General features: G+C 46.4%; 31 non-coding genes across 31 annotated transcripts; all 31 read left to right on the forward strand.

The window, feature by feature from the left end:
- The first annotated feature begins 481 nt into the window (after positions 1-481).
- On the forward strand, positions 482-563 carry TRNAS-CGA (transfer RNA serine (anticodon CGA)). Its single transcript has one exon. It is a non-coding gene; the product is annotated as a tRNA-Ser (tRNA).
- Positions 564-1,105: 542 nt separating this feature from the next.
- Positions 1,106-1,187, forward strand: TRNAS-CGA (transfer RNA serine (anticodon CGA)). The gene has a single exon. It is a non-coding gene; the product is annotated as a tRNA-Ser (tRNA).
- Positions 1,188-1,579: 392 nt separating this feature from the next.
- On the forward strand, positions 1,580-1,661 carry TRNAS-UGA (transfer RNA serine (anticodon UGA)). Its single transcript has one exon. It is a non-coding gene; the product is annotated as a tRNA-Ser (tRNA).
- A 541-nt stretch (positions 1,662-2,202) lies between these two features.
- TRNAS-UGA (transfer RNA serine (anticodon UGA)) lies at positions 2,203-2,287 on the forward strand. Its single transcript has one exon. It is a non-coding gene; the product is annotated as a tRNA-Ser (tRNA).
- Positions 2,288-2,828: 541 nt separating this feature from the next.
- On the forward strand, positions 2,829-2,910 carry TRNAS-UGA (transfer RNA serine (anticodon UGA)). The gene has a single exon. It is a non-coding gene; the product is annotated as a tRNA-Ser (tRNA).
- A 392-nt stretch (positions 2,911-3,302) lies between these two features.
- Positions 3,303-3,384, forward strand: TRNAS-UGA (transfer RNA serine (anticodon UGA)). The gene has a single exon. It is a non-coding gene; the product is annotated as a tRNA-Ser (tRNA).
- Positions 3,385-3,925: 541 nt separating this feature from the next.
- TRNAS-UGA (transfer RNA serine (anticodon UGA)) lies at positions 3,926-4,007 on the forward strand. Its single transcript has one exon. It is a non-coding gene; the product is annotated as a tRNA-Ser (tRNA).
- Positions 4,008-4,553: 546 nt separating this feature from the next.
- Positions 4,554-4,635, forward strand: TRNAS-CGA (transfer RNA serine (anticodon CGA)). The gene has a single exon. It is a non-coding gene; the product is annotated as a tRNA-Ser (tRNA).
- Positions 4,636-6,018: 1,383 nt separating this feature from the next.
- TRNAS-CGA (transfer RNA serine (anticodon CGA)) lies at positions 6,019-6,100 on the forward strand. The gene has a single exon. It is a non-coding gene; the product is annotated as a tRNA-Ser (tRNA).
- A 541-nt stretch (positions 6,101-6,641) lies between these two features.
- On the forward strand, positions 6,642-6,723 carry TRNAS-UGA (transfer RNA serine (anticodon UGA)). Its single transcript has one exon. It is a non-coding gene; the product is annotated as a tRNA-Ser (tRNA).
- Positions 6,724-7,267: 544 nt separating this feature from the next.
- Positions 7,268-7,349, forward strand: TRNAS-CGA (transfer RNA serine (anticodon CGA)). The gene has a single exon. It is a non-coding gene; the product is annotated as a tRNA-Ser (tRNA).
- Positions 7,350-7,891: 542 nt separating this feature from the next.
- TRNAS-UGA (transfer RNA serine (anticodon UGA)) lies at positions 7,892-7,973 on the forward strand. Its single transcript has one exon. It is a non-coding gene; the product is annotated as a tRNA-Ser (tRNA).
- Positions 7,974-15,075: 7,102 nt separating this feature from the next.
- On the forward strand, positions 15,076-15,156 carry TRNAS-CGA (transfer RNA serine (anticodon CGA)). Its single transcript has one exon. It is a non-coding gene; the product is annotated as a tRNA-Ser (tRNA).
- A 541-nt stretch (positions 15,157-15,697) lies between these two features.
- TRNAS-CGA (transfer RNA serine (anticodon CGA)) lies at positions 15,698-15,779 on the forward strand. The gene has a single exon. It is a non-coding gene; the product is annotated as a tRNA-Ser (tRNA).
- Positions 15,780-16,322: 543 nt separating this feature from the next.
- Positions 16,323-16,404, forward strand: TRNAS-CGA (transfer RNA serine (anticodon CGA)). The gene has a single exon. It is a non-coding gene; the product is annotated as a tRNA-Ser (tRNA).
- A 542-nt stretch (positions 16,405-16,946) lies between these two features.
- TRNAS-CGA (transfer RNA serine (anticodon CGA)) lies at positions 16,947-17,028 on the forward strand. Its single transcript has one exon. It is a non-coding gene; the product is annotated as a tRNA-Ser (tRNA).
- A 541-nt stretch (positions 17,029-17,569) lies between these two features.
- Positions 17,570-17,651, forward strand: TRNAS-AGA (transfer RNA serine (anticodon AGA)). The gene has a single exon. It is a non-coding gene; the product is annotated as a tRNA-Ser (tRNA).
- Positions 17,652-18,190: 539 nt separating this feature from the next.
- TRNAS-UGA (transfer RNA serine (anticodon UGA)) lies at positions 18,191-18,272 on the forward strand. Its single transcript has one exon. It is a non-coding gene; the product is annotated as a tRNA-Ser (tRNA).
- Positions 18,273-18,817: 545 nt separating this feature from the next.
- Positions 18,818-18,899, forward strand: TRNAS-UGA (transfer RNA serine (anticodon UGA)). The gene has a single exon. It is a non-coding gene; the product is annotated as a tRNA-Ser (tRNA).
- A 544-nt stretch (positions 18,900-19,443) lies between these two features.
- On the forward strand, positions 19,444-19,525 carry TRNAS-CGA (transfer RNA serine (anticodon CGA)). Its single transcript has one exon. It is a non-coding gene; the product is annotated as a tRNA-Ser (tRNA).
- Positions 19,526-20,066: 541 nt separating this feature from the next.
- Positions 20,067-20,148, forward strand: TRNAS-CGA (transfer RNA serine (anticodon CGA)). The gene has a single exon. It is a non-coding gene; the product is annotated as a tRNA-Ser (tRNA).
- A 1,147-nt stretch (positions 20,149-21,295) lies between these two features.
- Positions 21,296-21,377, forward strand: TRNAS-CGA (transfer RNA serine (anticodon CGA)). The gene has a single exon. It is a non-coding gene; the product is annotated as a tRNA-Ser (tRNA).
- A 541-nt stretch (positions 21,378-21,918) lies between these two features.
- TRNAS-AGA (transfer RNA serine (anticodon AGA)) lies at positions 21,919-22,000 on the forward strand. Its single transcript has one exon. It is a non-coding gene; the product is annotated as a tRNA-Ser (tRNA).
- A 539-nt stretch (positions 22,001-22,539) lies between these two features.
- On the forward strand, positions 22,540-22,621 carry TRNAS-UGA (transfer RNA serine (anticodon UGA)). Its single transcript has one exon. It is a non-coding gene; the product is annotated as a tRNA-Ser (tRNA).
- Positions 22,622-23,166: 545 nt separating this feature from the next.
- TRNAS-UGA (transfer RNA serine (anticodon UGA)) lies at positions 23,167-23,248 on the forward strand. Its single transcript has one exon. It is a non-coding gene; the product is annotated as a tRNA-Ser (tRNA).
- A 544-nt stretch (positions 23,249-23,792) lies between these two features.
- Positions 23,793-23,874, forward strand: TRNAS-CGA (transfer RNA serine (anticodon CGA)). The gene has a single exon. It is a non-coding gene; the product is annotated as a tRNA-Ser (tRNA).
- Positions 23,875-24,415: 541 nt separating this feature from the next.
- On the forward strand, positions 24,416-24,497 carry TRNAS-CGA (transfer RNA serine (anticodon CGA)). Its single transcript has one exon. It is a non-coding gene; the product is annotated as a tRNA-Ser (tRNA).
- Positions 24,498-25,643: 1,146 nt separating this feature from the next.
- On the forward strand, positions 25,644-25,725 carry TRNAS-UGA (transfer RNA serine (anticodon UGA)). Its single transcript has one exon. It is a non-coding gene; the product is annotated as a tRNA-Ser (tRNA).
- A 544-nt stretch (positions 25,726-26,269) lies between these two features.
- TRNAS-CGA (transfer RNA serine (anticodon CGA)) lies at positions 26,270-26,351 on the forward strand. Its single transcript has one exon. It is a non-coding gene; the product is annotated as a tRNA-Ser (tRNA).
- Positions 26,352-26,896: 545 nt separating this feature from the next.
- TRNAL-CAA (transfer RNA leucine (anticodon CAA)) lies at positions 26,897-26,978 on the forward strand. Its single transcript has one exon. It is a non-coding gene; the product is annotated as a tRNA-Leu (tRNA).
- A 541-nt stretch (positions 26,979-27,519) lies between these two features.
- TRNAS-CGA (transfer RNA serine (anticodon CGA)) lies at positions 27,520-27,601 on the forward strand. The gene has a single exon. It is a non-coding gene; the product is annotated as a tRNA-Ser (tRNA).
- The last annotated feature ends 45 nt before the right edge of the window (positions 27,602-27,646 follow it).

Here is a 27,646-nt window from a genome sequence, read left to right on the forward strand (position 1 = left end):
AGTCCTCTTCAAGTCACAGAGTTAAACGGCAACAACTCAAACTAGATGTAAACATTGAGACAATTTCTACACCCAGGAAGTGTTTTACAGAGCAGGTGGCACGGAAGGGTTCGTAGTCTGGACCTGTTTGCCTGATCTACACAAGTCACGAAAAGAGTAATATTTTTTCATGAAGCGTGTCTTGGTTAGGCTTTTGGACTCTTTCTGAGTACACTTAAGGGCCCGTTGCCACCGCTGTAATATAGGGAAAAGAGGGTAGAAATGCGCAGTGATTGATTACTGCTCATCTGTGCCCTGTCACTCACTTTGAGTGATACGTGTTGCTATTTTTATTAATTGTATGAAAGCATGTGAAATAAGTGAGGGCAACAGGGCACTGCTGGTTCCTGCCCCGTCCTTATGTTGCTTTATTTTTTAGGTCTCGGCCTGACGTGAGCAGCGCATGGCTCATATACGACAACAGTGACATCATGTTCATGGAGCTGTGATGGCCGAGTGGTTAAGGCGTTGTACTCGAAATTCAATGGGGTTTCCCTGCGAAGGATCGAATCCTGCTTGCAGTGTCGTCTGAATTTGCATGAACACCATTTGGTTTGTTAAGGAAATGTTCACTTCTCGTTACGCAATCCTCATCAAGTCACAGAGTTAAACAGCAAAAACTCAAACTAAATGTAAACATTAAGACAATTTCAACACTCAGGAAGTGTTTTATAGAGCAGGTGGTTCGGAAGGGTTCGTAGTCTGGACCTGTCCTGCCTGATCTTGACGAGTCACGAAAAGAGTAATTATTTTTATGTAGAGTGTCTTGTTTAGGCTTTTGGACTCTTTCTGAGTACACTTTAGGGCCCGGTCCCAGCGCCGTAATATAGGGAAAAGAGGGTAGAAATGCACAGTGATTGATTACTGCTCATCTGTGCCCTGTCACTCACTTTGAGTGATGCGTGTTGCTATTTTTATTAATTGTATAAAAGCATGCTAAATGAGTGAGGGCAACAGAGCACTGCTGGTACCTGCCCAGTCCTTCCGTTACTTTACTTTTTAGGTCTCGGTCTGACGTAAGCAGCGCATGGGTCATATACGACAACAGTGACATTACACGCACGGAGCTGCGATGGCCGAGTGGTTAAGGCGTTGGACTCGAAATCCAATGGGGTTTCCCTGCGCAGGTTCGAATCCTGATTGCAGCGACGTGTGATCTTGCCGGAACACCATTTGGTTTGTTAAGGAAAAGTTCACTTCTCGTTAGGCAATCCTCATCAAGTCACAGAGTTAAACAACAAAAACTCAAACTAAATGTAAACATTGAGACAATTTCAACACTCAGGAAGTGTTTTAGAGAGCAGGTGGTTCAGGGTAGAAATGTGCAGTGATTGATTACCGCTCATCAGTGCCCTGTCACTCACTTTGAGTGATGTGTGTTGCTATTTTTATTAATTGTATCAAAGCATGCGAAATAAGTGAGGGCAACAGGGCACTGCTGGTACCTGCCCCGTCCTTCCGTTGCTTTATTTTTTAGGTCTCGGTCTGACTTGAGCAGCGCATGGCTCGTATATGACAAGAGTGACATCATACTCATGAAGCTGCGATGGCTGAGTGGTTAAGGCGTTGGACCTGAAATCCATTGGGGTTTCCCTCCGCAGTTTCAAATCCTGCTTGCAGCATCGTGCGATTTTACATGAACACCATTTGGTTTGTTAAGGAAATGTTCACTTCTCGCTACGCAATCCTCATCAAGTCACAGAGTTAAACAGCAAAAACTCAAACTAAATGTAAACATTAAGACAATTTCAACACCCAGGAAGTGTTTTAGAGAGCAGGTGGTGCAGAAGGCTTCGTAGTATGAACCTGTCCTGCCTGATCTTGACGAGTCCCAAAAAGAGTAATTTTTTTATGTAGCGTGTCTTGTTTAGGCTTTTGAACTCTTTCTGAGTACTCTTAAGGGCCCATTCACAGCGCCGTAAGTTTGGGAAAAGAGGGTTGAAATGTGCAGTGATTGATTACCGCTCAACTGTGCCCTGTCACACACTTTGAGTGATGCGTGTTGCTATTTTTATTAATTGTATCAAAGCATGCAAAATAAGTGAGGGAGACAGGGCACTGCTGGTACGTGCCCCGTCCTTCCGTTACTTTAATTTTTAGGTCTCGGCCTGATGTGAGCAGCGCATGGCTCATATACGACAACAGTGACATCATACTCATGCAGTTGCGATGGCCGAGTGGTTAAGGCGTTGGACTTGAAATCAAATGGGGTTTCCTCGCATAGGTTCGAATCCTGCTCGCAGAGTCATGAGATTTTGCATGAACACCATTTGGTTTAGTTAAGTAAATGTTCACTTCTCGTTATGCAATCCTCATCAAGTCACCGAGTTAAACGGCAAAAACTCAAACTAGATGTAAACATTGAGACAATTTCCACACCCAGGAAGTGTTTTAGAGAGCAGGTGGCTCGGAAGGGTTCGTAGTCTGGAGCAGTCCTGCCTGATATAGACAAGTCACGAAAAGAGTAATTATTTTTTATGAAGCGTGTCTTGTTTATTCTTTTGGACTCTTTCTGAGTACACTTAAGGGCCTGTTGCCACCACCGTAATACAGGGAAAAGAGGGTAGAAATGTGCAGTGATTGATTACCGCTCATCTGTGCCCTGTCACTCACTTTGAGTGATGCGTGTTGCTATTTTTATTAATTGTATAAAAGCATGCAAAATGAGTGAGGGCAACTGTGCACTGCTGGTACCTGCCCCGTCCTTCCGTTACTTTACTTTTTAGGTCTCGGTCTGACGTGAGCAGCGCATGGGTCATATACGACAACAGTGACATTACACGCATGGAGCTGCGATGGCCGAGTGGTTAAGGCGTTGGACTTGAAATCCGATGGGGTTTCCCTGCGCAGGTTCGAATCCAGCTTGCAGCGACGTGTGATTTTGCAGGAACACCATTTGGTTTGTTAAGGAAAAGTTCACTTCTCGTTAGGCAATCCGTATCAAGTCACAGAGTTAAACAAAAAAACCTCAAACTAAATGTAAACATTGAGACAATTTCAACACTCAGGAAGTGTTTTAGAGAGCAGGTGGTTCAGGGTAGAAATGTGCAGTGATTGATTACCGCTCATCAGTGCCCTGTCACTCACTTTGAGTGATGCGTGTTGCTATTTTTATTAATTGTATCAAAGCATGCGAAATAAGAGAGGGCAACAGGGCACTGCTGGTACCTGCCCCGTCCTTCCGTTGCTTTATTTTTTAGGTCTCGGTCTGACTTGAGCAGCGCATTGCTCGTATATGACAAGAGTGACATCATACTCATGAAGCTGCGATGGCTGAGTGGTTAAGGCGTTGGACCTGAAATCCATTGGGGTTTCCCTGCGCAGTTTCAAATCCTGCTTGCAGCATCGTGCGATTTTACATGAACACCATTTGGTTTGTTAAGGAAATGTTCACTTCTCGCTACGCAATCCTCATCAAGTCACAGAGTTAAACAGCAAAAACTCAAACTAAATGTAAACATTAAGACAATTTCAACACTCAGGAAGTGTTTTAGAGAGCAGGTGGTGCAGAAGGCTTCGTAGTCTGAACCTGTCCTGCCTGATCTTGACGAGTCCCAAAAAGAGTAATTTTTTTATGTAGCGTGTCTTGTTTAGGCTTTTGAACTCTTTCTGAGTACTCTTAAGGGCCCATTCACAGCGCCGTAGGATAGGGAAAAGATGGTTGAAATGTGCAGTGATTGATTACCACTCATCTGTGCCCTGTCACACACTTTGAGTGATGCGTGTTGCTATTTTTATTAATTGTATCAAAGCATGCAAAATAAGTGAGGGAGACAGGGCACTGCTGGTACGTGCCCCGTCCTTCCGTTACTTTAATTTTTAGGTCTCGGCCTGATGTGAGCAGCGCATGGCTCGTATACGACAACAGTGACATCATACTCATGCAGTTGCGATGGCCGAGTGATTAAGGCGTTAGACTTGAAATCAAATAGGGTTTCCTTGCGTAGGTTCGAATCCTGCTCGCAGCGTCATGAGATTTTGCATGAACACCATTTGGTTTAGTTAAGTAAATGTTCACTTCTCGTTATGCAATCCTCATCAAGTCACAGAGTTAAACGGCAAAAACTCAAACTAGATGTAAACATTGAGACAATTTCCACACCCAGGAAGTGTTTTTTTGAGAGCAGGTGGCTCGGAAGGGTTCGTAGTCTGGAGCGGTCCTGCCTGATATAGACAAGTCACGAAAAGAGTAATTCTTTTTTATGAAGCGTGTCTTGTTTATTCTTTTGGACTCTTTCTGAGTACACTTAAGGGCCTGTTGCCACCACCGTAATACAGGGAAAAGAGGGTAGAAATGTGCAGTGATTGATTACCACTCATCTGTGCCCTGTCACTCACTTTGAGTGATACGTGTTGCTATTTTTATTAATTGTATGAAAGCATGTGAAATAAGTGAGGGCAACAGGGCACTGCTGGTTCCTGCCCCGTCCTTATGTTACTTTATTTTTTAGGCCTCGGCCTGACGTGAGCAGCGCATGGCTCATATACGACAACAGTAACATCATAATCATGGAGCTGCGATGGCCGAGTGGTTAAGGCGTTGTACTCGAAATTCAATGGGGTTTCCCTGCACAGGTTCGAATCCTGCTTGCAGCATTGGGCGATTTTGCATTAACACCATTTGGTTTGTTCAGGAAATGTTCACTTCTCGTCACGCAATCCTCATCAAGTCACAGAGTTAAACAGCAAAAACTCAAACTAAATGTAAACATTAAGAAAATTTCAACACTCAGGAAGTGTTTTAGAGAGCAGGTGGCTCGAAGGGTTCATAGTCTGGACCTGTCCTGCCTGATCTTGACGAGTCACGAAAAGAGTAATTTTTTTTATGTAGAGTGTCTTGTTTAGGCTTTTGGACTCTTTCTGAGTACACTTAAGGGCCCGGTCCCAGCGCCGTAATATAGGGAAAAGAGGGTAGAAATGCGCAGTGATTGATTACTGCTCATCTGTGCCCTGTCACTCACTTTGAGTGATACGTGTTGCTATTTTTATTAATTGTATGAAAGCATGCGAAATAAGTGAGGGCAACAGGGCACTGCTGGTACCTGCCCCGTCCTTCCGTTGCTCTATTTTTTAGGTCTCGGTCTGACGTGAGCAGTGCATGGCTCGTATACGACAACATGGAGCTGCAATGGCCGTGTGGTTTAGGCGTTGTACTCGAAATCAATGGGGTTTCCCTGCGCAGGTCCGAATCCTGCTTGCAGCCTCATGCGATTTTGCATGAACACCATTTGGTTTGATAAGGAAATGTTCACTTCTCGTTACGCAATCCTCATCAAGTAATCGAGTTAAACAGCAAAAACTCAAACTAAATGTAAACATTAAGACAATTTAAACACTCAGGAAGTGTTTTAGAGAGCATGTGGTTCGAAGGGTTCGTAGTCTGGACCTGTCCTGCCTGATCTTGACGAGTCACGAAAAGAGTAATTTTTTTTGTATGTAGAGTGTCTTGTTTAGGCTTTTGGACTCTTTCTGAGTACACTTAAGGGCCCGGTCCCAGCGCCGTAATATAGGGAAAAGAGGGTAGAAATGCGCAGTGATTGATTACTGCCCATCTGTGCCCTGTCACTCACTTTGAGTGATACGTGTTGCTATTTTTATTAATTGTATGAAAGCAAGTGAGGGCAACAGAGCACTGCTGGTACCTGCCCCTTCCTTCGGTTACTTTATTTTTTAGGTCTCGGTATGACGTGAGCAGCGCTTGGCTCATATACGACAACAGTGACATCATTATTATTATTATTTTGGAATTTTATAAAGCGCTTAGTTACGCTCACCGGCGTGTCCCTGCGCTGAAATTGCTTAGTAAGGAAGGGAGAGTGAGTGAAGAGGAACTAGGGCAGTGCTAGGCGAAACAGGTGTGTTTTGAGGGCTCTGCGGAATTTGGACTCAGAGGGTTCCAGGCGTAGTTCAGTCGGCAGTAAGTTCCAATTCTTGGCTGCAAGAAAACGGAACGATCTTCCACCCATACGGGCTCATGGAGCTGTGATGGCTGAGTGGTTAAGGCGTTGGAATCGAAATCCAATGAGGTTTCCCTGCGCAGGTTCGAATCCTGCTTGCAGCGACGTATGATTTTGCATGAACACCATTTGGTTTGTTAAGGAAATTTTCACTTCTTGTTAGTCAATCCTCATCAAGTCACAGAGTTAAACAGCAAAAATTCAAACTAAATGTAAACATTAAGACAATTTCAACACTCAGGAAGTGTTTAAGAGAGCAGGTGGTTTGGAAGGGTTTGTAGTCTGGACCTGTCCTGCCTGATCTTGACGAGTCACAAAAAGAGTAATTTTTTTATGTAGCGTGTCTTGTTTAGGCATTTGGACTCTTTCTGAGTACTCTTAAGTGCCCATTCCCAGCGCCGTAATATAGGGAAAAGAGGGTAGGAATGTGCAGTGATTGATTATCGCTCATCTGTGCCCTGTCACTCACTTTGAGTGATGCGTGTTGCTATTTTTATTAATTGTATCAAAGCATGCGAAATAAGTGAGGGCAACAGGGCACTGCTGGTACCTGCCCTGTCCTTCCGTTGCTTTATTTTTTAGGTCTCGGTCTGACTTGAGCAGCGCATGGCTCGTATACGACAACAGTGACATCATTCTCATGGAGCTGCGATGGCCGAGTGGTTAAGGCGTTGGACCTGAAATCCAATGGGGTTTCCCTGCGCAGGTTCGAATCCTGCTTGCAGCTTTGTCCGATTTTGCATGAACACCATTTGGTTTAGTTAAGTAAATGTTCACTTCTCGTTATGCAGTCCTCTTCAAGTCACAGAGTTAAACGGCAAAAACTCAAACTAGATGTAAACATTGAGACAATTTCTACACCCAGGAAGTGTTTTACAGAGCAGGTGGCTCGGAAGGGTTCATAGTCTGGACCTGTCCTGCCTGATCTAGACAAGTCACGAAAAGAGTAATATTTTTTTATGAAGCGTGTCTTGGTTAGGCTTTTGGACTCTTTCTGAGTACACTTAAGGGCCCGTTGCCATCGCCGTAATATTGGGAAAAGAGGGTAGAAATGCGCAGTGATTGATTACTGCTCATCTGTGCCCTGTCACTCACTTTGAGTGATACGTGTTGCTATTTTTATTAATTGTATGAAAGCATTTGAAATAAGTGAGGGCAACAGGGCACTGCTGGTTCGTGCCCCGTCATTATATTACTTTATTTTTTAGGTCTCGGCCTGACGAGAGCAGCGCATGGCTCATATACGACAACAGTGACATCATACTCATGGAGCTGCGATGGCCGAGTGGTTAAGGCATTGTACTCGAAATTCAATGGGGTTTCCCTGCGCAGGTTCGAATCCTGCTTGCAGCTTTGTCCGATTTTGCATGAACACCATTTGGTTTGTTAAGGAAATGTTCACTTCCCGTTACGCAATCCACATCAAGTCACAGAGTTAAACAGCAAAAACTCAAACTAAATGTAAACATTAAGACAATTTCAACACTCAGGAAGTGTTTTATAGAGCAGGTGGTTCGGAAGGGTTCGCAGTCTGGACCTGTCCTGCCTGATCTTGACGAGTCACGAAAAGAGTAATTATTTTTATGTAGAGTGTCTTGTTTAGGCTTTTGGACTCTTTCTGAGTACACTTGAGGGCCCGGTCCCAGCGCCGTAATATAGGGAAAAGAGGGTAGAAATGCGCAGTGATTGATTACCGCTCATCTGTGCCCTCTCACTCACTTTGAGTGATGCGTGTTGCTATTTTTATTAATTGTATGAAAGCATGCAAAATGAGTGAGGGAGACAGGGCACTGCTGGTACGTGCGCCGTCCTTCCGTTACTTTAATTTTTAGGTCTCGGCCTGATGTGAGCAGCGCATGGCTCGTATATGACAACAGTGTTTTCATACTCACGCAGCTGTAGTTGCCGAGTGGTTAAGGCGTTGGACTTGAAATCCAATGGGGTTTCCCCGCTTAGGTTCGAATCCTGCTTGCAGCGTCAAGAGATTTTGCATGAACACCATTTGGTTTAGTTAAGTAAATGTTCACTTCTCGTTATGCAATCATCATCAAGTCACAGAGTTAAACGGCAAAAACTCAAACTAGATATAAACATTGAGACAATTTCCACACCCAGGAAGTGTTTTAGAGAGGAGGTGGCTCGGAAGGGTTCGTAGTCTGGAGCTGTCCTGCCTGATATAGACAAGTCACGAAAAGAGTAATTTTTTTTATGAAGCGTGTCTTGTTTATTCTTTTGGACTCTTTCTGAGTACACTTTTTTTTTTAGATTTTTCAAAAACCTTTATTTGTATGCTTAAGTCGTACACCGCTATTTAGCCAACAACCCGGAGGCAGGCAGCATATGTTTCATCCTTTAAATAGCAAGGTAGCAATTCGTGTACATTTTGCAAGTAGGTAATATAGTATGTACATACAACATCTAACAGAAACACACGTGAGAGATTGTCACAGGTCAACCCAATCAGTTTCCAGTAATTGTCCCCAGGCCTCGCCGCCATCAGTCCCTGGTAGTCTGCATGGAGCCTTTTCCCCTACCCCCCCTACTCCTCCTCTATAGGTTTCCTCATTTCCGCCCTCAGTCACTCTCATCTCCTTCCGAGTGAGCCAGCCAGTCCACCATTGGCTGCCAGATATCGGCAGGCCTAGAGCGGAGTGGCATCAATTCCCAATACGCCGACAACTGGTCTTTGCAGTACAGCGCAGATTTTAGCCAACCAGATATCGTAGGTGGGGACTTCTGTTTCCATTTAAGTGCTATCTGCCGCTTGGCAAGTAGGAGCAGCATCGCCACCAGCTTTCTGGACGCGCTCGGCACCGGCAGCACAAATCCCAGTAGACCTAACAGCGGGTCAGGACCCATGGGTATATTCACCATCAGACCTATAGTGCGAAACACGTTCTCCCAGTATGTGCCTACCGGGCCACACACCCAAGACAAATGAAAAAATGTGGCCTCCCTCTCTCCACATCTCCAACAGGATGCATCAGTTGTCAGTCCCATCCTCACCAGTTGCAAGGGTGTGCGGTACGTTCTGTGGAGATAATTGAAGTGTATGAGCCTGAGCCTGTAATTTGGGGATAGGTGTTCTAGTTGTGTGCAACAAAACGTCCATTGTTTTTCCGATATTTGTATACCCGCCTCCCTTACCCAGGCCATCCTCGAGTCAGTATGTGGGACAGGTGTCGTGTTCTGTGTGGCTCTGTAGATCCTCGTTATCAATTTGTGTGAGGAGGCATTCGAGAGAACATCCTCCAATGCCGCTAGTGTCGGAGGTGCCTCCGGGAAGACCGGGTATCTACGCTTGCACGCAGCACGCAGTTGGTAATACAATAAGAGCTCCGAAGCCGTCGGGGTCGTAGAGACAGTCATGTCCTGTATCTCTATAAAAGTGTCATCCGGGTACAGGTCCCCGGCCACCTTCAGACCTCTCTCGCTTGCTCTGCGGACCACTGCAGCGTCTGTGAGTGGCTCCAGCAGGGGGTTGCCGTCCAGCGGCATACTCGGGGCATACATGTCGCTTACGCCCGCTCGTTTGGCTATACCCGCCCATGCCCAACGCACCATCTCCACTGTGTCAACGTCCTCATGTGGCCTCTTATATTTTTTGTACATCGCCATCCTGATGGGGCATGGGGACGCCACCTCTATCTCTATGGCTACGTGAGGTTGGTACGGGATCGGGTGGTGCCAGTAGTAAAGATACTGGGCTTGCGCACTATACGCATACAGCTCAAAATCTGGCGCAGCTAATCCACCCTGCCGGAACGGGAGAGTCAGGAGGTTCCAGGCCACTCTGGGTTGCCGACCCGCCCAGACTAATTCAATGACCGCAGATCGGAGCCTGCTGAAGAACGCCATTGTTAACGGCAGAGGTATGTTTATGAATAAATACAGGAATTTGGGGACCACCACCATTTTGGCAATAGCTATGCGACCCGTCAGCGAAAGCGGAAGCGTCTTCCACTTCTTTACTTTGCCCTCTAGCCAGTCCATTGCCACTCCAAAATTTGAGAGCCAGATGTCGTGAACGGTACGGCTCACTCTAATGCCCAAGTACTTGACTTCCTCCACGGCCCAGTCAATCTGAAATTCAGTGTGGCACTTCACCGTGCTATCTGTTAGTGGCAGCATGGCCGACTTCGACCAGTTAATATTAAATCCCGGTGAGGCCGCTATATCGGAGCACCTCCCTCATCAGCGGATCAAAATTTGTCTCCGGTTCCATCATGTAAATTGTAACGTCGTCCGCATATAGGGAGATAAGCAGACTGCGCGACGTGAAGCCAATGCTCCTCTGGGTGTGGTGTTGCCGCATACGCGCCGCAAGCGGCTCCGTGGCTATGGCAAACAGTAAGGGAGAGAGCGGGCATCCCTGCCTCGTCCCTCTCGTGATCTTTATAGAGTCCGAAGTCTGCCCGTTCACACGCACCCTTGCAGACGGGCGATTATACAGAACGCCGATGCGTCTTGCAAACAGCGGGCTGAAACCCATTCTGGTAAAGAGTGCGTAAAGGAACTTCCACTCCAGGGAGTCAAATGCCTTAGTCGCATCGAGTAGCGCAGCTGCAGCTTTCGACTTGGGGTCCAGGTAGTGGAGCAACCCGAACAGGACTCTCAGGTTGTGTGATGTGGATCTCTCGAGGACAAACCCCGACTGGTCTGATAGAGCTATTTGCGGCAGCATATATTTAAGCCGATCTGCCAGCAGTTTCGCATAGATCTTGGCGTCTACATTAATGAGTGAAAGGGGTCGGTAAGAGTCTGGCTCGAGAGGGTCCTTGCCGGGCTTGAGTAAGGTAATGATCAGTGCCTCGCGCATTGATTGCGGAAGTATCTCTGATTCAACCGCTTCCTCGAAGACCTTGTGTAGTTTAGGTACCAGAATATCGGCATATTCCTTGTAAAATTCTGATGTTAAACCGTCCGGTCCTGGTGCTTTACCAGGCGGCATGCTCATTATTATTGCCCGTATGTCCTCCTGCGAGAACGGTAAGTCCATGTATTGTCTGGCCCCATTGTTAAACCAGGCCAGGGCGATTGTGTCCAAATAGTCTGTAATTGTTTGGTCGTCAGGTGTAATCTTGGACGTGTAAAGTGTGCGGTAGTATTCTGTCATGACCCTGAGGACGGCCTGGGGTTCCCTCACTACGTCTCCTCCCGTATCTCTGATCTCTAGTACATAGGTCACACCCTTGGGAGTTCTAAGCATGTTGGCCAGCGTCCTGCCTGCCCTGTCCCCCTCCCCGTATCGTCGGGCCTGCCCATCTTTTGCCAGAAAGGACACCTCTCTGTCTGCCTCACCTTGGTATTGTGTGAGCTTCGCACGAAACTCAGCCCTCACTCTGTCCGTAGGTGTCTCCCGAAGTTGTGCCTCAAGCGCTGCTAATTCAGTTTCCAGTGTTTGTAAGGTGCCCCTGATGGAGCGGAGTACCCCTGTCTTCAGTGACATGCAGCTTCCCCTTATCACCACCTTACAAGCCTCCCACAGCGTGCCCGGGGATTGCACCGACCCCTCGTTCAGCTCAAAGTATTCCTCCAGTTTTTCCCTCAATTCTTGGTTGAATACCTGGTCTCGCAGCGCCCTGGACGGGAATCTCCAGCTGAAAGGCTGGATGTACTGTGCTGGGGTGGATAGTGTAAGACAGACTGGCGCATGATCAGATAGTGAACGTGGTAGGTGTGTTACATCTGTCGTGAGTGTGTGGACATCCCCGGATAGCAACCAGTAGTCGAGTCTAGACCACGCGGCTCTATGCATTGTTAGACATGTGCCTTCTCGGGCTCCCGGGTGCAGTACCCTCCAGGAGTCGACCAGTCGAGCTTCCGAGATGATATCCCAGAGTGTAGCCGCCGCCTTGGGGTGGTGTTCCCTAGTCGTACCCTGCCTGTCCATCGTGTCTGAGAGCACCACATTGTAATCACCTCCCCATACAACCGCTGCCTGCCCATGAGCCTGTATTTTGTACCAAAGGTCGTTATAGAACTCAGGGTTGTCATCATTAGGACCGTACACATTCACCAAAATCATCCTCATGCCACAGAGATTTCCTACCACTATTATGTACCTCCCCTCAGTGTCCAATTTCACCTCTGTCGTTGTCCAGCGGAGACCCTTCCTAATGAGTATCGCCACCCCCCGGGAGTAGTTGGAGTAGTGTGCATGCATAGTTTCCCCCCATCTATTACTACGGAGCAGTGCAGTAGCATTGGCAGTCAGGTGGGTCTCCTGCAGAAAACATATGTCTATATTTTTCCGCAGCAAGTAGGCTTGAACCAGCCGGGCCTTCCGCCTATCGTTCAATCCGCGCACATTCCAGGTTAACAGTTTAATGTGAGCCATATCTGAAATTGTGAGTTAGTAATGTCACTCCCTTCTGCAATGTGTACACTAGGATACAACACAATCTATCGTGATTAGTCACCGTGCAATGCTGGTCAGCAGATGATCTCTGGGGCCTATCGTGCTCAACTGTGTTGGTATTCGTTGCCTGCGTCTCAAGTCTCTCAACAAAACAAAAAGCAACAGTGCTCTTCAATCCCAAACCCCCCCAGCCCCCTCCCGCTCCAACCCCCAAATCAGGTCGTGCAATTCTGTCCCTCCCCTCCCGCCCAAACATCAAACACCCTGTAAGGCATCTCAACAGTTCAAGTCCAATGGGAGTCATCCCTCAGGGAACGCGGGTCGTACGCTCTCTAACCCTGTACTTTTGCCAGGGCGACCGAGCGCCAGCCTGACAGTGCTCCCGTGTGGACCTCCCCCCGCACTCTACATGTTACTATACAGGCCAACTTATCTTAACATGGAGGATCTGCAGTGTCTCAAGTCGTCAGCTGGCCCTTCCGGCTTCTGCAACGTTCCGTGACGACACTGGTAGTACGAAGTTTGCTTCTCCGTCACTCTATGTCACTTAGAGAAGCTCTCGCTTCCGGGTCTTCAGGAGATGGCTGATTCTTATGGTCTCGTGACAGTTGCTTCGCATATTTCAACGCTGCCTTGGCGTCCACAAAAAAGGAAGGTTTGCCCGGGCCCTGTACTCTCAGTTTGGCGGGGTAAATTAGCGAATATTTGGTTCCAATTTGCTGGAATATCTTCTTGGCCGGGACGAATTCCCTCCTTGCTGCCTGAACCTGCATGGTGAAGTCCGGGAAAATCGAGATGTGATTACCCTGGTATTGGAGGTCCTTAACATCTCTCGCCATGCGCAAAATGGTGTCACGGTCTCTATAGTTCAGAATGCGCGCTATTATTGCGCTCGGTGGTGCACCCGGTTGAGGCTGGGGGCCCAATGTCCGGTGCGCCCTTTCAACCAGGAACATTTGGGAGAGGCCTGTCCCGAATAGTTCCGACATCATGGTCTCTACATACACTTCCATTTTTGCTATGTTGGTCGTTTCTGCCACACCCGTGATGCGGACGTAGTTGCGTCTTGAGCGGGCCTCCAAGTCCTCGTTCTTCTGCTGGATCAGCGTCAGGACCTTATCCATGCCGCGTATTTTCCTGTGTGACTTTCTTCCGTTTCAGTCACTCGCGTTTCCAACATGTCCACCCGACCATCCTGCTTGTCCATACGCCTGGTCAGACTGTCCATGCGAGCCGCCAAGTCGTCCATCTTGTGATCTATCCCCTGGAGACTTGTTTTAAGTTCCTGAAACATGGACTTAATTTCAGATGTTTGCGCGCCCCCATTATCATTCTTGGCTGCCTCGTCTTCCGACTGCTCCTGGCCTGCCGTCCTCTGTTTGGTCCTGTCGAAGGTGATCTTCGGCTGCCTCGTGTCAGGTTTCCCCATCTCGCCTGGCAATCTCGACTGGGAGAGCTTAGGGATCACTGTAGTACGTTTGCTTCGTCTAGTAAGGGCTGCGGCCTGAGGTTTCGCGTTCAGCCAATGCTTCTCCAGCGCCACTACAGATTGATATGACTGTGCACGCTCGTGTATCCTGCGGTTCGGGGCCAGTACACCCCCTGTAGTACCCTCTGCAGACAAGTCGCGGTTGTAGAATAGACCTCTCAGGGTCCGGCAGCACAAAATGGCGTCTCGCGCCAAAACACCAAGTTCCGGTCCGCTTTATTGACCGCACCAGCCAAGCCCAGGGTCTAGGCACCAATCGTGTTCCGCCACCACGAGTGTTCAGCGGCCCCAAGGGGCAGTGGGCGAGCCGGTAGTCCCGCCGGGGGAGGGTTCCGCGGGAGGTACGCTCGCACCAGGTGCGTCCGCCCGCCCCGCCACGAAGTTAGGCTTTGCACTGGGTCTGCATCACAGGTACGGCCCCCCGTACCCGTCAGGATCTCATCTCGCCCTCAGCCTCCTCCTTTGTGCACCTTACCGGGCAGCCGCCAAACGGGTCGTCAGTGCAGCTTTCCGACCGCTCCGTCGCACAGTGCTTCACCACTACGGGACAGTCCCGCACGTTAATGCGTCTCCGGAGTCTTGGAGTGACCGGTCTCGCTCCTCGAGATCACCCGCAGCTTGGTCCGCGACTGTGCAGTGCTCACTCCGGCTCCTGTTGCGCAGGCCGTGCAGCTCCGGGGTTCTCACCGCCCTCTTCCGGACCTCGCCTCACGCGAGGTCCCGGCTTCCGTCTCGCCACAGGCCGACACTCCGCTCACAGGCAGCCCGCTACAGACTGGGACAGGCAAACTTCCCGCGTCGATTTTCTACCGCCAGCAAGTGACCCCGCCACTCTGCAGGTCTTCCGAGTGGGAAAGGTCCGGGACTCTCATCAGAATGATGTATAAATGACGGATTTATTTGCTCGGTCGGCGGAGCTGCGGGTTTAAGCAGCCATTCCGCCTCGCGTCCAAGCCACGCCCCCTTTCTGAGTACACTTAAGGGCCCGTTGCCACCACCGTAATATAGGGAAAAGAGAGTAGAAATGTGCAGTGATTGATTACCGCTCATCTGTGCCCTGTCACTCACTTTGAGTGATACGTGTTGCTATTTTTATTAATTGTATGAAAGCATGCGAAATAAGTGAGGGCAACAGGGCACTGCTGGTACCTGCCCCGTCCTTCCGTTGCTTTATTTTTTAGGTCTCGGTCTGACGTGAGCAGTGCATGGCTCGTATACGACAACATGGAGCTGCGATGGCCGAGTGGTTAAGGTGTTGGACTCGAAATCAATGGGGTTTCCCTACGCAGGTCCGAATCCTGCTTGCAGCGTCATGAGATTTTTCATGAACACCATTTGGTTTAGTTAAGGAAATGTTCACTACTCGTTCCGCAATCCTCATCAAGTCACAGAGTTAAACGGCAAAAACTCCAACTAGATGTAAACATTGAGACAATTTCTACACTCAGGAAGTGTTTTAGAGAGCAGGTGGCTAGGAAGGGTTCATAGTCTGGACCTGTCCTGCCTGATCTAGACAAGTCACGAAAAGAGTAATTTGTTTTTTATGAAGAGTGTCTTGTTTAGGCTTTTGGACTCTTTCTGAGTACACTTAAGGGCCCGTTGCCACCGCCGTAATATAGGGAAAAGAGGGTAGAAATGCGTAGTGATTGATTACCGCTGTACTGTGCCTTGCCACTCACTTTGAGTGACACGTGATGCTAATTTTATTAATTAAAAAGCATGCAAAATAAGTGAGGGCAATAGGGCACTGCTGGTACCTGCTCGTCCTTCTGTTACTTTATTTTTTAGGTCTCGGCCTGACGTGAGCAGCGCATGGCTCATATACGACAACAGTGACATCATACCCATGGAGCTGCGATGGCTGCGTGGTTAAGGCATTGGACGCGAAATCCAATGGGGTTTCCCTGCGCAGGTTTGAATCCTGCTTGCAGCGTCGTCCAATTTTGCATGAACACCATTTGGTTTAGTTAAGGAAATGTTCACTTCTCGTTACGCAATCCTCATCAAGTCACAGAGTTAAACAGCAAAAACTCATACTAGATGTAAACATTAAGACAATTTCCACACCCAGGAAGTATTTTCGAGAGCAGGTGGCTCGGAAGGGTTCATAGACTAGAACTGTTCTGCCTAATCTTGACGAGTCACGAAAAGAGGAATTTTTTTTATGAAGCGTGTCTTGTTTAGGCTTTTGGACTCTTTCTGAGTACACTTAAGGGCCCTTTCCCAGTGCCGTAATATAGGGAAAAGAGGGTAAAAATGTGCAGTGATTGATTACTGCTCATCTGTGCCCTGTCACTCACTTTGAGTGATGCGTGTTCCTATTTTTGTTAATTGTATTAAAGCATGCGAAATAAGTGAGAGAGACAGGGCACTGCTGGTACCTGCCCCGTCCTTCCGTTACTTTATTTTTTAGGTCTCGGTCTGACGTGAGCAGCTCATGTCTCATATATGACAACAGTGACATCATACTCATGGAGCTGCGATGGCCGAGTGGTTAAGGCTTTAGACTCGAAATCCAATGGGGTTTCCCTGCACAGTTTCGAATGCTGTTGGCAGCGTTGTGCTATTTTGCATGAACACCATTTGGTTTAGTTAAGTAAATGTTCACTTCTCGTTATGCAATCCTCATCAAGTCACAGAGTTAAACGGCAAAAACAAAAACTAGATGTAAACATTGAGACAATTTCCACACCCAGGAAGTGTTTTAGAGAGCAGGTGGCTCGGAAGGGTTCGTAGTCTGGACCTGTCCTGTCTGATCTTGACGAGTCACGAAAAGAGTAATTTTTTTATGTAGTGTCTCTTGTTTAGGCTTTTAGACCATTTCTGAGTACACTTAAGGGCCAGGTCCCAGCGCCGTAATATAGGGAAAAGAGGGTAGAAATGCACAGTGATTGATTACCGCTCATCTGTGCCCTGTCATTCACTTTGAGTGATACGTGTTGCTATTTTTATTAATTGTATGAAAGCATGCAAAATAAGTGAGGGCAACAGAGCACTGCTGGTACCTGCCCCGTCCTTCCGTTACTTTACTTTTTAGGTCTTGGTCCGACGTGAGCAGCGCATGGGTCATATACGACAACAATGACATTACACGCATGGAGCTGCGGTGGCCGAGTGGTTAAGGCGTTGGACTCGAAATCCAATGGGGTTTCCCTGCGCAGGTTCGAATCCTGCTTGCAGCGACGTGCAATTTTGCTGGAACACCATTTGGTTTGTTAAGGAAATGTTCACTTCTCGTTAGTCAATCCTCATCAAGTCACAGAGTTAAACAGCAAAAACTTAAACTAAATGTAAACATTGAGACAATTTCAACACTCAGGAAGTGTTTTAGAGAGCAGGTGGTTCGGAAGGGTTCGGAGTGTGGACCTGTCCTGCCTGATCTTGACGAGTCACAAAAAGAGTAATTTTTTAATGTAGCGTGTCTTGTTTAGGCTTTTCGACTTTTTCTGAGTACTCTTACGGGCCCATTCACAGCGCCGTAAGATAGGGAAAAGAGGGTAGAAATGTGCAGTGATTGATTACCGCTCATCAGTGCCCTGTCACTCACTTTGAGTGATGCGTGTTGCTATTTTTATTAATTGTATCAAAGCATGCGAAATAAGTGAGGGCAACAGGGCACTGCTGGTACCTGCCCCGTCCTTCCGTTGCTTTATTTTTTAGGTCTCGGTCTGACTTGAGCAGCGCATGGCTCGTATATGACAAGAGTGACATCATACTCATGAAGCTGCGATGGCTGAGTGGTTAAGGCGTTGGACCAGAAATCCATTGGGGTTTCCCTGCGCAGTTTCAAATCCTGCTTGCAGCATTGTGCGATTTTACATGAACACCATTTGGTTTGTTAAGGAAATTTTCACTTCTCGTTACGCAATTCTCATCAAGTCATAGAGTTAAACAGCAAAAACTCAAACTAAATGTAAACATTAAGACAATTTCAACTCTCAGGAAGTGTTTTAGAGAGCAGGTGGTTCGGAAGGGTTCGTAGTCTGAACCTGTCCTGCCTGATCTTGACGAGTCCCAAAAAGAGTAATTTTTTATGTAGCGTGTCTTGTTTAGGCTTTTGGACTCTTTCTGAGTACTCTTAAGGGCCCATTCACAGCGCCGTAAGATAGGGAAAAGAGGGTTGAAATGTGCAGTGATTGATTACCGCTCATCTGTGCCCTGTCACTCACTTTGAGTGATGCGTGTTGCTATTTTTATTAATTGTATGAAAGCATGCGAAATAAGTGAGGGATCAGGGCACTGCTGGTACGTGCCCCGTCCTTCCGTTACTTTAATTTTTAGGTCTCGGCCTGATGTGAGCAGCGCATGGCTCGTATACGACAACAGTGACATCATACTCATGCAGCTGCAATGGCCGAGTGGTTAAGGAGTTGGACTTGAAATCCAATGGGGTTTCCCCGCGTAGGTTCGAATTCTGCTTGCAGCGTCATGAGATTTTGCATGAATACCATTTGGTTTAGTTAAGTAAATGTTCACTTCTTGTTATGCAATCCTCATCAAGTCACAGAGTTAAACGGCAAAAACAAAAAAACTAAATGTAAACATTAAGACAATTTCAACACTCAGGAAGTTTTTTAGAGAGCAGGTGGCTCGGAAGGGTTCGTAGTCTGGACCTGTCCTGCCTGATCTTGACGAGTCACGAACAGAGTAATTTTTTTTATGTAGAGTGTCTTGTTTAGGCTTTTGGACTCTCTCTGAGTACACTTAAGGGCCCGGTCCCAGCACCGTAATATAGGGAAAAGAGGGTAGAAATGCGCAGTGATTGATTACTGCTCATCTGTGCCCTGTCACTCACTTTGAGTGAATCGTGTTGCTATTTTTATCAATTGTATGAAAGCAAGCGAAATAAGTGAGGGCAACAGAGCACTGCTGGTACCTGCCCCTTCCTTCGGTTACTTTAATTTTTAGGTCTCGGCCTGATGTGAGCAGTGCATGGCTCGTATACGACAACAGTGACATCATATTCACGCAGCTGCGATGGCCGAGTGGTTAAGGCGTTGGACTTGAATTCCAATGGGGTTTCCCTGCGTAGGTTCGAATCCTGCTTGCAGCGTCATGAGATTTTGCATGAACACCATTTGGTTTAGTTAAGTAAATGTTCACTTCTCGTTATGCAATCCTCATCAAGTCACAGAGTTAAACGGCAAAAACTCAAACTAGATGTAAACATTGAGACAATTTCTAAACCCAGGAAGTGTTTCAGAGAGCAGGTGGCAAGAAAGGGTTTGTAGTCTGGACCTGTCCTGCCTGATCTAGACAAGTCAGGAAAAGAGTAATTTTTTTTTATGAAGCGTGTCTTGTTTAGGCTTTTGGACTTTCTCTGAGTACACTTAAGGGCCGGTTGCCACCGCCGTAATAGAGGGAAAAGAGGGTAGAAATGCACAGTGAATGATTACCGCTCATCTGTGCCCTGTCACTCACTTTGAGTGATACGTGTTGCTATTTTTATTAATTGTATGAAAGCATGTGAAATAAGTGAGGGCAACAGGGCACTGCTGGTTCCTGCCCCGTCCTTTTGTTATTTTATTTTTTAGGTCTCGGCCTGACGTGAGCAGCGCATGGCTCATATACGACAACAGTGATAGCTTACTCATGGAGCTGCGATGGCCGAGTGGTTAAGGCGTTGGACTCGAAATTCAATGGGGTTTCCCTGTGCAGGTTTGAATCCTGCTTGCAGCATCGGGTGATTTTGCATGAACTCCATTTGGTTTGTTAAGGAAATGTTCACTTCTCGTTACGCAATCCTCATCAAGTCACAGAGTTAAACAGCAAAAACTCAAACTAAATGTAAACATTAAGACAATTTCAACACTCAGGAAGTGTTTTAGAGAGCAGGTGGTTCGAAGCATTCATAGTCTTGACCTGTCCTGCCTGATCTTGACGAGTCACGAAAAGAGTAATTTTTTTTATGTAGAGTGTCTTGTTTAGGCTATTGGACTCTTTCTGAGTACACTTAAGGGCCCGGTCCCAGCGCCGTAATATAGGGAAAAGAGGGTAGAAATGCGCAGTGATTGATTACTGCTCATCTGTGCCCTGTCACTCACTTTGAGTGATACGTGTTGCTATTTTTATTAATTGTATGAAAGCAAGCGAAATAAGTGAGGGCAACAGAGCACTGAAGGTACCTACCCCTTCCTTCGGTTACTTTATTTTTTAGGTCTCGGTCTGACGTGAGCAGCGAATGGCTCATATACGACAACAGTGACATCATACTCATGGAGCTGCGATGGCCGAGTGGTTAAGGCGTTGGACTCGAAATCCAATGGGGTTTCCCTGCGCAGGTTCGAATCCTGTTTGCAGCGACGTACAATTTTGCATGAACACCATTTGGTTTGTTAAGGAAATTTTCACTTCTCGTTAGTCAATCCTCATCAAGTCACAGAGTTAAACAGCAAAAATTCAAACTAAATGTAAACATTAAGACAATTTCAATACTCAGGAAGTGTTTAAGAGAGCAGGTGGTTTGGAAGGGTTCGTAGTCTGGACCTGTCCTGCCTGATCTTGGCGAGTCACAAAAAGAGTAATTTTTTTATGTAGCGTGTCTTGTTTAGGCATTTGGACTCTTTCTGAGTACACTTAAGGGCCCATTCCAGAGCCGTAATATAGGGAAAAGAGGGCAGAAATGTGCAGTGATTGATTACTGCTCATCTGTGCCCTGTCACTCACTTTGAGTGATGCGTGTTGCTATTTTTAATAATTGTATGAAAGCATGTAAAATAAGTGAGGGCAACAGGGCACTGCTGGTACCTGCCCCGTCCTTCCATTGCTCTATTTTTTAGGTCTCGGTCTGACGTGAGCAGTGCATGGCTCGTATACGACAACATGGAGCTGCGTTGGCCGAGTGGTTAAGGCGTTGGACTCGAAATCAATGGGGTTTCCCTGCACAGGTCCGAATCCTGCTTGCAGCCTCGTGCAATTTTGCATGAACACCATTTGGTTTGATAAGGAAATTTTCACTTCTCGTTACGCAATCCTCATCAAGTCACAGAGTTAAACGGCAAAAACAAAAACTAGATGTAAACATTGAGACAATTTCCACACCCAGGAAGTGTTTTAGAGAGCAGGTGGCTCGGAAGGGTTCGTAGTCTGGACCTGTCCTGTCTGATCTTGACGAGTCACGAAAAGAGTAATTTTTTTATGTAGTGTCTCTTGTTTAGGCTTTTAGACCATTTCTGAGTACACTTAAGGGCCAGGTCCCAGCGCCGTAATATAGGGAAAAGAGGGTAGAAATGCACAGTGATTGATTACCGCTCATCTGTGCCCTGTCATTCACTTTGAGTGATACGTGTTGCTATTTTTATTAATTGTATGAAAGCATGCAAAATAAGTGAGGGCAACAGAGCACTGCTGGTACCTGCCCCGTCCTTCCGTTACTTTACTTTTTAGGTCTTGGTCCGACGTGAGCAGCGCATGGGTCATATACGACAACAATGACATTACACGCATGGAGCTGCGGTGGCCGAGTGGTTAAGGCGTTGGACTCGAAATCCAATGGGGTTTCCCTGCGCAGGTTCGAATCCTGCTTGCAGCGACGTGCAATTTTGCTGGAACACCATTTGGTTTGTTAAGGAAATGTTCACTTCTCGTTAGTCAATCCTCATCAAGTCACAGAGTTAAACAGCAAAAACTTAAACTAAATGTAAACATTGAGACAATTTCAACACTCAGGAAGTGTTTTAGAGAGCAGGTGGTTCGGAAGGGTTCGGAGTGTGGACCTGTCCTGCCTGATCTTGACGAGTCACAAAAAGAGTAATTTTTTAATGTAGCGTGTCTTGTTTAGGCTTTTCGACTTTTTCTGAGTACTCTTACGGGCCCATTCACAGCGCCGTAAGATAGGGAAAAGAGGGTAGAAATGTGCAGTGATTGATTACCGCTCATCAGTGCCCTGTCACTCACTTTGAGTGATGCGTGTTGCTATTTTTATTAATTGTATCAAAGCATGCGAAATAAGTGAGGGCAACAGGGCACTGCTGGTACCTGCCCCGTCCTTCCGTTGCTTTATTTTTTAGGTCTCGGTCTGACTTGAGCAGCGCATGGCTCGTATATGACAAGAGTGACATCATACTCATGAAGCTGCGATGGCTGAGTGGTTAAGGCGTTGGACCAGAAATCCATTGGGGTTTCCCTGCGCAGTTTCAAATCCTGCTTGCAGCATTGTGCGATTTTACATGAACACCATTTGGTTTGTTAAGGAAATTTTCACTTCTCGTTACGCAATTCTCATCAAGTCATAGAGTTAAACAGCAAAAACTCAAACTAAATGTAAACATTAAGACAATTTCAACTCTCAGGAAGTGTTTTAGAGAGCAGGTGGTTCGGAAGGGTTCGTAGTCTGAACCTGTCCTGCCTGATCTTGACGAGTCCCAAAAAGAGTAATTTTTTATGTAGCGTGTCTTGTTTAGGCTTTTGGACTCTTTCTGAGTACTCTTAAGGGCCCATTCACAGCGCCGTAAGATAGGGAAAAGAGGGTTGAAATGTGCAGTGATTGATTACCGCTCATCTGTGCCCTGTCACTCACTTTGAGTGATGCGTGTTGCTATTTTTATTAATTGTATGAAAGCATGCGAAATAAGTGAGGGATCAGGGCACTGCTGGTACGTGCCCCGTCCTTCCGTTACTTTAATTTTTAGGTCTCGGCCTGATGTGAGCAGCGCATGGCTCGTATACGACAACAGTGACATCATACTCATGCAGCTGCAATGGCCGAGTGGTTAAGGAGTTGGACTTGAAATCCAATGGGGTTTCCCCGCGTAGGTTCGAATTCTGCTTGCAGCGTCATGAGATTTTGCATGAATACCATTTGGTTTAGTTAAGTAAATGTTCACTTCTTGTTATGCAATCCTCATCAAGTCACAGAGTTAAACGGCAAAAACAAAAAAACTAAATGTAAACATTAAGACAATTTCAACACTCAGGAAGTTTTTTAGAGAGCAGGTGGCTCGGAAGGGTTCGTAGTCTGGACCTGTCCTGCCTGATCTTGACGAGTCACGAACAGAGTAATTTTTTTTATGTAGAGTGTCTTGTTTAGGCTTTTGGACTCTCTCTGAGTACACTTAAGGGCCCGGTCCCAGCACCGTAATATAGGGAAAAGAGGGTAGAAATGCGCAGTGATTGATTACTGCTCATCTGTGCCCTGTCACTCACTTTGAGTGAATCGTGTTGCTATTTTTATCAATTGTATGAAAGCAAGCGAAATAAGTGAGGGCAACAGAGCACTGCTGGTACCTGCCCCTTCCTTCGGTTACTTTAATTTTTAGGTCTCGGCCTGATGTGAGCAGTGCATGGCTCGTATACGACAACAGTGACATCATATTCACGCAGCTGCGATGGCCGAGTGGTTAAGGCGTTGGACTTGAATTCCAATGGGGTTTCCCTGCGTAGGTTCGAATCCTGCTTGCAGCGTCATGAGATTTTGCATGAACACCATTTGGTTTAGTTAAGTAAATGTTCACTTCTCGTTATGCAATCCTCATCAAGTCACAGAGTTAAACGGCAAAAACTCAAACTAGATGTAAACATTGAGACAATTTCTAAACCCAGGAAGTGTTTCAGAGAGCAGGTGGCAAGAAAGGGTTTGTAGTCTGGACCTGTCCTGCCTGATCTAGACAAGTCAGGAAAAGAGTAATTTTTTTTTATGAAGCGTGTCTTGTTTAGGCTTTTGGACTTTCTCTGAGTACACTTAAGGGCCGGTTGCCACCGCCGTAATAGAGGGAAAAGAGGGTAGAAATGCACAGTGAATGATTACCGCTCATCTGTGCCCTGTCACTCACTTTGAGTGATACGTGTTGCTATTTTTATTAATTGTATGAAAGCATGTGAAATAAGTGAGGGCAACAGGGCACTGCTGGTTCCTGCCCCGTCCTTTTGTTATTTTATTTTTTAGGTCTCGGCCTGACGTGAGCAGCGCATGGCTCATATACGACAACAGTGATAGCTTACTCATGGAGCTGCGATGGCCGAGTGGTTAAGGCGTTGGACTCGAAATTCAATGGGGTTTCCCTGTGCAGGTTTGAATCCTGCTTGCAGCATCGGGTGATTTTGCATGAACTCCATTTGGTTTGTTAAGGAAATGTTCACTTCTCGTTACGCAATCCTCATCAAGTCACAGAGTTAAACAGCAAAAACTCAAACTAAATGTAAACATTAAGACAATTTCAACACTCAGGAAGTGTTTTAGAGAGCAGGTGGTTCGAAGCATTCATAGTCTTGACCTGTCCTGCCTGATCTTGACGAGTCACGAAAAGAGTAATTTTTTTTATGTAGAGTGTCTTGTTTAGGCTATTGGACTCTTTCTGAGTACACTTAAGGGCCCGGTCCCAGCGCCGTAATATAGGGAAAAGAGGGTAGAAATGCGCAGTGATTGATTACTGCTCATCTGTGCCCTGTCACTCACTTTGAGTGATACGTGTTGCTATTTTTATTAATTGTATGAAAGCAAGCGAAATAAGTGAGGGCAACAGAGCACTGAAGGTACCTACCCCTTCCTTCGGTTACTTTATTTTTTAGGTCTCGGTCTGACGTGAGCAGCGAATGGCTCATATACGACAACAGTGACATCATACTCATGGAGCTGCGATGGCCGAGTGGTTAAGGCGTTGGACTCGAAATCCAATGGGGTTTCCCTGCGCAGGTTCGAATCCTGTTTGCAGCGACGTACAATTTTGCATGAACACCATTTGGTTTGTTAAGGAAATTTTCACTTCTCGTTAGTCAATCCTCATCAAGTCACAGAGTTAAACAGCAAAAATTCAAACTAAATGTAAACATTAAGACAATTTCAATACTCAGGAAGTGTTTAAGAGAGCAGGTGGTTTGGAAGGGTTCGTAGTCTGGACCTGTCCTGCCTGATCTTGGCGAGTCACAAAAAGAGTAATTTTTTTATGTAGCGTGTCTTGTTTAGGCATTTGGACTCTTTCTGAGTACACTTAAGGGCCCATTCCAGAGCCGTAATATAGGGAAAAGAGGGCAGAAATGTGCAGTGATTGATTACTGCTCATCTGTGCCCTGTCACTCACTTTGAGTGATGCGTGTTGCTATTTTTAATAATTGTATGAAAGCATGTAAAATAAGTGAGGGCAACAGGGCACTGCTGGTACCTGCCCCGTCCTTCCATTGCTCTATTTTTTAGGTCTCGGTCTGACGTGAGCAGTGCATGGCTCGTATACGACAACATGGAGCTGCGTTGGCCGAGTGGTTAAGGCGTTGGACTCGAAATCAATGGGGTTTCCCTGCACAGGTCCGAATCCTGCTTGCAGCCTCGTGCAATTTTGCATGAACACCATTTGGTTTGATAAGGAAATTTTCACTTCTCGTTACGCAATCCTCATCAAGTAACAGAGTTAAACAGCAAAAACTCAAACTAAATGTAAACATTAAGACAATTTCAATACTCAGGAAGTGTTTAAGAGAGCAGGTGGTTTGGAAGGGTTCGTAGTCTGGACCTGTCCTGCCTGATCTTGACGAGTCACGAAAAGAGTAATTTTATTATGTAGCGTATCTTGTTCAGGCTTTTGGACTCTTTCTGAGTACACTTAAGGGCCCATTCCAGAGCCGTAATATAGGGAAAAGAGGGCAGAAATGTGCGGTGATTGATTACTGCTCATCTGTGCCCTGTCACTCACTTTGAGTGATGCGTGTTGCTATTTTTATTAATTGTATGAAAGCATGCGAAATAAGTGAGGGAGACAGGGCACTGCTGGTATGTGCCCTGTCCTTCCGTTACTTTAATTTTTAGGTCTCGGCCTGATGTGAGCAGCGCATGGCTCGTATACGACAACAGTGACGTCATATTCACGCAGCTGCGATGTCCGAGTGGTTAAGGCGTTGGACTTGAATTCCAATGGGGTTTCCCCGCGTAGGTTCGAATCCTGCTTGCAGCGTCATGAGATTTTGCATGAACTCCATTTGGTTTAGTTAAGTAAATGTTCACTTCTCGTTATGCAATCCTCATCAAGTCACAGAGTTAAACGGCAAAAACTCAAACTAGATGTAAACATTGAGACAATTTCTAAACCCAGGAAGTGTTTCAGAGAGCAGGTGGCAAGGAAGGGTTTGTAGTCTGGACCTGTCCTGCCTGATCTAGACAAGTCAGGAAAAGAGTAATTTTTTTTTATGAAGCGTGTCTTGTTTAGGCTTTTGGACTTTTTCTGAGTACACTTAAGGGCCCGTTGCCACCTCCGTAATAGAGGGAAAAGAGGGTAGAAATGCACAGTGAATGATTACCGCTCATCTGTGCCCTGTCACTCACTTTGAGTGATACGTGTTGCTATTTTTATTAATTGTATGAAAGCATGTGAAATAAGTGAGGGCAACAGGGCACTGCTGGTTCCTGCCCCGTCCTTTTGTTACTTTATTTTTTAGGTCTCGGCCTGACGTGAGCAGCGCATGGCTCAAATACGACAACAGTGACATCCTACTCATGGAGCTGCGATGGCCGAGTGGTTAAGGCGTTGGACTCGAAATTAAATGGGGTTTCCCTGCGCAGGTTCGAATCCTGCTTGCAGCATCGGTGATTTTGCATGAACTCCATTTGGTTTGTCAAGGAAATGTTCACTTCTCGTTACGCAATCCTCATCAAGTCACAGAGTTAAACAGCAAAAACTCAAACTAAATGTAAACATTAAGACAATTTCAACACTCAGGAAGTGTTTTAGAGAGCAGGTGGTTCGAAGGGTTCATAGTCTTGACCTGTCCTGCTTGATCTTGACGAGTCACGAAAAGAGTAATTTTTTCATGTAGAGTGTCTTGTTTAGGCTATTGGACTCTTTCTGAGTACACTTAAGGGCCCGGGCCCGGTCCCAGCGCCGTAATATAGGGAAAAGAGGGTAGAAATGCGCAGTGATTGATTACTGCTCATCTGTGCCCTGTCACTCACTTTGAGTGATACGTGTTGCTATTTTTATTAATTGTATGAAAGCAAGCGAAATAAGTGAGGGCAACAGAGCACTGAAGGTACCTGCCCCTTCCTTCGGTTACTATATTTTTTAGGTCTCGGTCTGACGTGAGCAGCGAATGGCTCATATACGACAACAGTGACATCATACTCATGGAGCTGCGATGGCCGAGTGGTTAAGGCGTTGGACTCAAAATCCAATGGGGTTTCCCTGAGCAGGTTTAAATCATGCTTGCAGCGACGTACGATTTTGCATGAACACCATTTGGTTTGTTAAGGAAATTTTCACTCCTCGTTAGTCAATCCTCATCAAGTCACAGAGTTAAACAGCAAAAATTCAAACTAAATGTAAACATTAAGACAATTTCAACACTCAGGAAGTGTTTAAGAGAGCAGGTGGTTTGGAAGGGTTCGTAGTCTGGACCTGTCCTGCCTGATCTTGACGAGTCACAAAAAGAGTAATTTTTTTATGTAGCGTGTCTTGTTTAGGCATTTGGACTCTTTCTGAGTACTCTTAAGTGCCCATTCCCAGCGCCGTAATATAGGGAAAAGAGGGTAGAAATGCACAGTGATTGATTACTGCTCATCTGTGCCCTGTCACTCACTTTGAGTGATACGTGTTGCTATTTTTATTAATTGTATGAAAGCAAGCGAAATAAGTGAGGGCAACAGAGCACTGCTGGTACCTGCCCCTTCGTTCGGTTACTTTATTTTTTAGGTCTCGGTCTGACGTGAGCAGCGAATGGCTCATATACGACAACAGTGACATCATTCTCATGGAGCTGCGATGGCTGAGTGGTTAAGGCGTTGGACTCGAAATCCAATGGGGTTTCCCTGCGCAGGTTCGAATCCTGCTTGCAGCATTGAGCGATTTTGCATGAACACCATTTGGTTTGATAAGGAAATGT

This window comes from Lissotriton helveticus, chromosome 11, assembly GCF_964261635.1.
Source record: "Lissotriton helveticus chromosome 11, aLisHel1.1, whole genome shotgun sequence".
Lineage (NCBI taxonomy): Eukaryota > Metazoa > Chordata > Amphibia > Caudata > Salamandridae > Lissotriton > Lissotriton helveticus.